Raw genomic sequence first — 8729 nt, forward strand, 5'->3', positions numbered from 1 at the left:
CTTGAAACAGTTGGTATGGTGGTATTATCGGCGAAGTAACCGGAAAATAATAATACGTAGTGTTAACGAAAATCTAACCAGAAATTACAGACAAAGTGTCTGCAAACAGATTCAAACGGGCCTGACAAATAATATCATACTTGGACGCACCCCCAACCCCAGAGCCACGTGTCACAATTGTACAAAAAGAACAATGATTTACTATGTAAAGACACGTGCTCTGTTATGGGGGATCTATTATGTGCGGAGGGGATAAACAGAAAAGATTTAATCTCCTTAGCTCAAATTTGAAACGTGAAAGTCATGATGACGATGAAATGTTAAATGTAAGAAATGCGCTGAAGGTTTATTGTTTCCTCGTTTTCTCAAAAGCGCTGAAGTTTTTTCACGGATGCGTTGAATTTGCGCTGAAATTTTCCAAATGCGCTGAAAAAAAGTGCTGAAACATATGCAAAAAATGTGCTCAAAATGCCCTGAAATTTTGCAAATGCGTTGCAGATGCGCCAAAAATTTTATTGAATTTTCAGCAACTTTTCAACGTTTCAGCACATTTCAGCGCATTCTGCGCAATTCTTACAAAATAATGCGCTGAAACGGCGCTCAAATCTTGACCTTGGATAGAAAACCGGAGAAGATAGTAATGGTTTGTTAGGTATTGTTTGCTATTGTCATGTAAGTAACGGAACCAAATATGTGCAACCAAACAATTGAAATTCATAAAGAATACAGAACCTAAAGGAAGACAGCAGATAACCCTAGCCGACTTGAAGCCTTTGCCGTCATCAGGGAGAAACAGAAACTTTTAGTTCAGCAGCGCTTCCAATTCAGTAACATAAAATGTCTGTAGTAGTCCTTAATTTTTGTAAAACGACATGGGAGAGAGAGAGTAAGATATATAATTTAGGTCAAATTAGACAAGTTAATTAGGTGTTCGAAATAAACTTTTTTTCTTAAAGGGTTATTGTTTCGAAGACGCCAGAGAGATGATTTGAGTGATATATCTTAAATAAACAAATTAATGAACAAAAGCATATTGAGCTGTCCATATATTTAGTTGAATTAGCAAAGTTGTATTTATGCATGAGGCCAAAGTCGAAGTGAGTGATTTAAGTAAACGAGAGAGCGAAGATTTGAAGTGAACTAGATTCTTTGAACAGAAATGGAAATTCAATTTGAAGTGAACAAATGTGCTATTTTGAAGTGACAAAGATAAGGGGGTAGCAGAACTTGGTGCCCTGCAAATTTGGGAGTTATATTAAGCGGACGCTTATGAAATTTTAATGTCAGGTACAACCAATGATCCTTTCAGGCTGATATACCTTTTGGGCCAATCCGACCACCCAACTCCGAGTTATTAGCACCGGAAGTGGCGTGATTTGAAGGTTTTCGATATTTTGAATGGAAAATTGACTGTTTGAGTATGATATAAAGCTAGTTAAGGGTTGCAACAAGTCCAGAGTACTCTATGAGATGATCATGGAAAAGGAGTTAGGACAATTTTTGTGTATTCTGCGGTAAATAGGCTGTTTTTAGCGGAGAAGTAGTTAACACTTGAATTGAAATAGCAATTTCTCAAAAAGTTGAAGTCGGATTGACCTGAAAATTGGGGGATAGACTAATTTGGGTACGAGGAATCCGGTTTTGAAGCCGGATTTGACCCCAGACCAACCCGCACTGAACTAGCGCACGCCGGTGCTGCGGGACATAAAATTTAAATTGCTCGTGGAGTATTGGTAGTAGCTTTATGATTTTTGGAGGGTTAATGTAACTTTTCAAGGGCTTTCTAATGGTTTTTAACTTCCGGGTGCGACCTGAAGTTGGTGCTTCGGGACGACCCGAGTGCCGAAAACCGGAAATTGGCCCTTTTGAGTGGCCGAATGACTTTGAAATGGTAATAATATGATAACCTGAGACAATTAGTGACAAAAAATACCCACCCCGGTCACTTTTGACGAAATCGGATTTTTCGGGTTTCGGCACCCACGACTCCTTAAAAATTTCAAATTACAAACGATTCGCAACGGCTAATTGGTAGGTCACGAAACTTGGCAGGCAAGTTGGTGGCACCCTATAGTTACTATAAAATTTTACTGAAAGAAGTTTTGACTACTACTTCGCGAGTTATTAAATTGTGAATTTTGGGGTCATCCGGGAGGCTGATGAAAAGTGTGCGCATTCATTGCTCGTGTTCTAGAGGGAGTTAGGCCATGAAATTTTGTGAGTAAATGCAACTATGAGGGAACTTTCCGTGACAATAGTTAGTTTTCAACTTTATCCCTCATTTTGGTCGGGTGACCTTTGGATGACCCTTAGAGGTGAAATTTTGGGCTTTTAGGAATATTAGATTTTGCGGCGGTTTTTAACTGGGGAATTGCATGAAATAGTTTCAAAAATGGAAATTACAATTGGTATTTAGTTTAGGGTTGAAGTTTTTTATTTATTCATCACATAATTTTTGGCAGGTATTGATTGCAGCTAGTTAATTTGATAGCGGAAATAAAGCAATAAGTACTTTTCAGGGCAACGTTCAATGTTTACTAAGCAAACACTGATTGACATGCCAAGTGTAAATAAGAGATAAAGTGGAGTGGATTTGTTTACATAAGAGTCCAACGGTCGTGTACTTAAGATAAGGAGAAAGTTGAACAATGGTTGGTAGCAGATGAATGACAGAGCATAATTTGATATTGGTTTGTTTGCATAGCAAACAAAGCTCTCCTACAGAATGTGACAGATTGCAAGTGTAAGTTGCATTGTTTACTAAAGAGATTAAAGTTTGTTTGCTTAAGATAAGAGCGTATTGGTTTAGTATAAATTGAAGTGACACAGAGAAATTTTGGCAGAGAGAGAGAGAGAGAGAGGCAGAGAGAGAGGGGCAGACTTTGGAGATTTTGGGAGAACTTTGGAAGTTTAGTGGGACTAATTTTTGAAAGATTTGTAATTGCAAGACCAGTTGGGATACTGTGAGCGTTTTTGATTTAGTTCATTTGGGAAGTGAACCACGGATACTGTTATTATTTTTTTAATTACTATTACAAATTCTCTTGAATTTGTCTTTTCCATTGATGTGCAAGTAAATTTCTTACCTTTGTTATCCATATAACTAGAATTGATCTTACGATCCCCATTGTGAATTAACTTATTTCAAGGCAATATAATTTGCAACAGCATACAAGAGTGGAAGAGGGGAAATCGCAGAGTAACAAAGTAACGCTTACTTCACCAATTCAAAACCTTTGGTTTATATTATTTGATCGATCTTCTGGGCGACAGAATCCCCTCACTGTTGAGCCTAGTTAAAAATTCAGAAGACGCCAATGTCCATCTAAACATACTTGAAACAATTGGTTTGGTGGTATTATCGGCGAAGTAACCGGAAAATAATAATACGTAGGGTGTACCTAAAATTTAACCAGAAATTACTAACAAAGTCACTAACGGATTAACATGAGAATTATCGAGAATTTATATAGCGGAAAAATAACACTTCCTTGTAAAAATTCCATTTAAATAGTTTAATAATGCAATAGGCGTGCAATATTCTGACCTATCGAGGAGAAACGCTAGAGACAGAAAATAACAACCAGATTGATTGGATTTCAAAACTATTTATCACAAATAACAGTCCCTAAAGAGCTTTGACATGCATTTTTTTTTTTACTAATAGCTACATCAGAGTGCATTAATTTGCAAAAATCAGTTTTAAAAAATAGGAAATTAAATCCGATATGAGATCAAGTCTTTGTTTCTTGTTCTCGCTGGGCGATTGCAGTTTTGCAGAACATGTTAACTGTTGAAATGTGAAGGTTGTAACAGAACTTGTTGTATACAGAAACTACAGAAGAGAACTGAAAATCTGGCAAAGGTACCCTGTCATGTGGCAAAATTGACCCAAATCTGACAACCCTGCAGTCTGAAATTAACCAACCCTTGATTTGGTACTGATTTGAAATTGAAATTGATTTTCATTTACTTGACAGTTCTGTGATATAGTATGAATTAGCATGGATGAAGCTATCGATTTGGGAGTACTAAATCCTTTTAATTTTAGTTATTTTAATCTAGTTCAATTTCATCAATTCTTAGTTCTTATTTATTCAATTCATGTTTGAAGATCAAAATCTTCATCATTTCAAGCTTCTTAGATTTGTTTACATATTTTCCTGAAATAATTGTCTGTTCATGCTGTCCAGTCATTCTGTTTGCCGCAATTTGAAACATTTAGTTATGATCAAATTGCTGATCACATTCTGATAATCTTAATTTAGTCATTCTTGTCGAATCTGAATTCAAGTTTAGTTGCATCTCTTTCAATCCGCAATTCGCCCCGCGAAATACTCAATTTCACGATATCAGAATAAACCTCATTCCGCTAAGCGAAATACTAGTTTGGAAATTAAAGCCAACTTAGCGGCGCTGATAGCACTCATAATTAGAACTCAGAAAAATGGATTTTCAAAACACAAAATTAATAGTGAATTCGCTACGCGAAATAGCCAATAATTTTGTAGTGACAAAACTCTAAAATTGGAACCGCAAATTCATTCTGAGTACAGTAACGATATCTGTATGACATAGCGCACTTAGCTCACAAATCTCGGAAGACACCGCTGTCAAAATAGCCGTTTTAGAAACAGCCTACTTCAGATCCGCCAATACGTTGGGAAAAGTGACGCATTCAAGTAAATCTTCCAATACCCGCACGAGAGAACATCCCGCAAGATACGCTTCTCCAACCAAAACCAACAACTGTACGACTACCTCTTGAGCCGAAATATGAAATGGCCATCGAAGATGCGACAGAAGATACCTGGCATCTATGTGACGAAAAATGTGTTTCACTCCTGTATCTCAGTATCGGAACAGAGGGAAGACGTCTTTTAACACAAAAATTTCCGCATGATAACAACTGCAATCTCACTACCCGCAAACTCTGGGAGATGATGGAAATCGCTTTCATTCATTCAAGAAATATCACCTTTCATCGCTATGTGTTTTTTTCAAGAAAACAGAAAAAGGGTGAAACTGTAGAACAATTCTACCGCATTTTGAAAGAATTGGTGGAAAATTGTGACTTCGAAAATCGAGAAGAGGTGATAATCGGAAAAATCTTCATCAAGGAAATGTTGGATGATGGTATTCAACGTGAACTCCTTCGTGACGCAATTGACCCAGAGAGAGCCCTTAGGATAGCTGTAAATATGAAGATGGGTCATCAAAATCAAAAACGGATCTCATCCAACAACAACAACAACAATAATAATAGCGTAACTGGCAGTGCAATCAATGCTATACAATCTTTCATTAGATTTCGCGGCGCGAATGCACGCGGAAATCAATCAGGCAGAGTAGCAGTCAATCGAGCAGCGATTAGTCAGTGTAGAGGATGTGGCCAAGTTTGGACTACAACACATCGTCAGGTTTGCCCTGCTCTGGGTAAGAAATGCAATCATTGTGGTCTACTCAACCACTTGGCAAAGGTATGTCGGAAAAAATTAAATAATACACAAAACTCTCGTCAAGATAATTACATCATAATGTAGAAACTGCTGAAACTACAGAACAAAACACACATTCGGAGAATCAAAATGTTAATTATAAAAATTATAATGAACAATTTAATTCCGACTACGATTCTTCAGACGATAATTACGTTGCAATGGTAGAAAGTAATAACACACCACCTAATGCACTACAAAATATGACGATAGCAATTGGAAACACGGATTGTCATTTGCTCCTTGATTCTGGTAGTGGTTGCACTATAATCAATATGTCACTTGCCAAGGAAATAATGTTTAATTGTAAGCAATCACAATGGTCGAAGAAAAAACCGCTCGAACTGAAATCTTTTTTTAATGATATAGTCGAAACATTAGGAACATTAAAAACGCCAGTTCGTTGTAATGATTGGAAATTTTAAAAAATAAAAATCACGGTAGTTTTGGACACTTTTAGACCCATTTTTGGACGTGACCTTTTCGATCAATTGGGGATAACAATTTCACAAAAGCTTTGCCCGAACATAGAGATAAACAACATATAATCTCCTTGTGCATTAAAAAATCACTGGCAAAAGAATTTCCGGAACTCATCTCAAGAATAGGAAAATCGAAACATCATACAGTTAATTCAAAATTTAACCAAAATTATCGTGTCACGCACCAAAAAGGGAGAAAAGTACTAATCCATCTTCAACCAAAAGTAAAAATAGAACTCAAAAAATTGTTAAAGGAAGGACATATCGAAAAATTAACAAACTGTTCTGACCAGTTTTTCATTTCGCCAATAGTTATAACAGTCAAAAAAGCCCAATCAATCAAAAAAGACCAGCCTTAGATTCCAAAATCTTGAACAAAGCTATTCACAAAAACAAGTACCAGATGCCAAATAAAGATTGGCTACTTCAAACGATCTCACAAACACTGTCAACTAAACCGCAAGAAACAGCTTATAGAAACCACTTGGCAAAGGTATGTCGGAAAAAATTAAATAATACACAAAACTCTCGTCAAGATAATTACATCATAATGTAGAAACTGCTGAAACTACAGAACAAAACACACATTCGGAGAATCAAAATGTTAATTATATAAATTATAATGAACAATTTAATTCCGACTATGATTCTTCAGACGATAATTACGTTGCAATGGTAGAAAGTACTAACACACCACCTATTGCACTACAAAATATGACGATAGCAATTGGAAACACGGATTGTCATTTGCTCCTTGATTCTGGTAGTGGTTGCACTATAATCAATATGTCACTTGCCAAGGAAATAATGTTTAATTGTAAACAATCACAATGGTCGAAGAAAAAACCGCTCGAACTGAAATCTTTTTCTAATGATATAGTCGAAACATTAGGAACATTAAAAACGCCAGTTCGTTGTAAGGATTGGAAATTTTAAAAAACAAAAATCACGGTAGTTTTGGACGGTTTTAGACCCATTTTTGGACGTGACCTTTTCGATCAATTGGGGATAACAATTTCACCAAAGCTTTGCCCGAACATAGAGATAAACAACATATAAACTCCTTGTGCATTAAAAATTCACTGGCAAAAGAATTTCCGGAACTCATCTCAAGAATAGGAAAATCGAAACATCATACAGTTAATTCAAAATTTAACCAAAGTTATCGTGTCACGCACCAAAAAGGGAGAAAAGTACTAATCCATCTTCAACCAAAAGTAAAAACAGAACTCGAAAAATTGTTAAAGGAAGGACATATCGAAAAATTAACAAACTGTTCTGACCAGTTTTTCATTTCGCCAATAGTTATAACAGTCAAAAAAGCCCAATCAATCAAAAAAGACCAGCCTTAGATTCCAAAATCTTGAACAAAGCTATTCACAAAAACAAGTACCAGATGCCAAATAAAGATTGGCTACTTCAAACGATCTCACAAACACTGTCAACTAAACCGCAAGAAACAGCTTATTTTACGGCACTCGATTTGCAGTATGCTTATAGTCAATTAAAATTGCATAGCGATACGGCCCGCCATTGTAACTTTAATCTAGTAAGCGGAGATATGACCGGCACTTATCGTTTCAAAACGGGATTTTACGGATATGCCAGCCGAATTTCAAAAAGCGATTGATTGTACCCTCGCCGGCCTAACCAAAACATTATGTTTTCTAAACGATATATTGATAGTAAGTAGAGGCTTAATCGAATTAGATCAAGAAAATCTTCGAATCAATCTTGCAAAATGCCATTTTGCAACGGATAAAATTGATTGGTTCGGTCAAAGCGTCACTCAAACAGGTATAACACCATTATCAAATAAAACTGATGCAATCGAAAAATTATCATCGTCCTCAAATCTCAAAAAACTACGATCCTTTACGGGATCAGTTCATTATCTGGGAAACTTTATCCACAATCTATCGCAATTGTGTTTTCCACTTAGACCTCTTCCTAAGAAGAATACAAAATTTATTTGGACAGATGAACATGAAGAACAATTCAAGGTGATAAAACAGAAGATTGCTGAAACAACAAAAAATAAGCATTTTAAACCCGATCTAGAAACCCGTATAAAATGCGATGCCTCACGTAAAGGTTTGGGTTGTGCATTAGAGCAAAGAACTCCAAATGGTTGGCACACCGTAGCTTTTGCATCACGACTTTTAAACTCTGTAGAAGATCGGTGCAGCATCAAGGAGCTTGAGTTATTAGGTGTTGTTCGGTCCATCGAACACTTCAAGTACTAGCTTTAAGGTAAGCCATTCACTGTAATTACTGACCACAGGGCTTTGCTACCGATCATGAGAGAAATTAGAGCTAACAAATCTTATAATAGTCGATTAACACGTTGGGTCGATAGATTATTACTTTTTGACTTTACAATCGATCATCTACCCGGATCAAAAAAGGGACTTGTTGACTATATCTCAAGCGACCCACAACAAAAAGCTGCAAATATATCTGCTTATGATGAGCAACTCATAGTAGCTAAATTGGACGTGATTAAACGCAACGCGAATCGCTTCTTAATAAATGCGGAGAATTACACTGATTTTGCGGCGCGAAATTCATTTATAAAACAAGCTTCAAATACTCCGCATTCCAATAACAAATTAAGCAATGAATTTGCACCGCAAAATCGAGAATTTTCTGCGATTACGGAAAATGATAATACAATTGGTAAATTAGCACCGAATAACTTAAATTCTAATACCCAAATCGAGACAGAAAACATTCCACACTCGCTTTT

This window comes from Convolutriloba macropyga, chromosome 3 (genome assembly GCF_964194025.1).
Source record: "Convolutriloba macropyga chromosome 3, txConMacr16.3, whole genome shotgun sequence".
Taxonomy (NCBI): Eukaryota; Metazoa; Xenacoelomorpha; order Acoela; family Convolutidae; genus Convolutriloba; species Convolutriloba macropyga.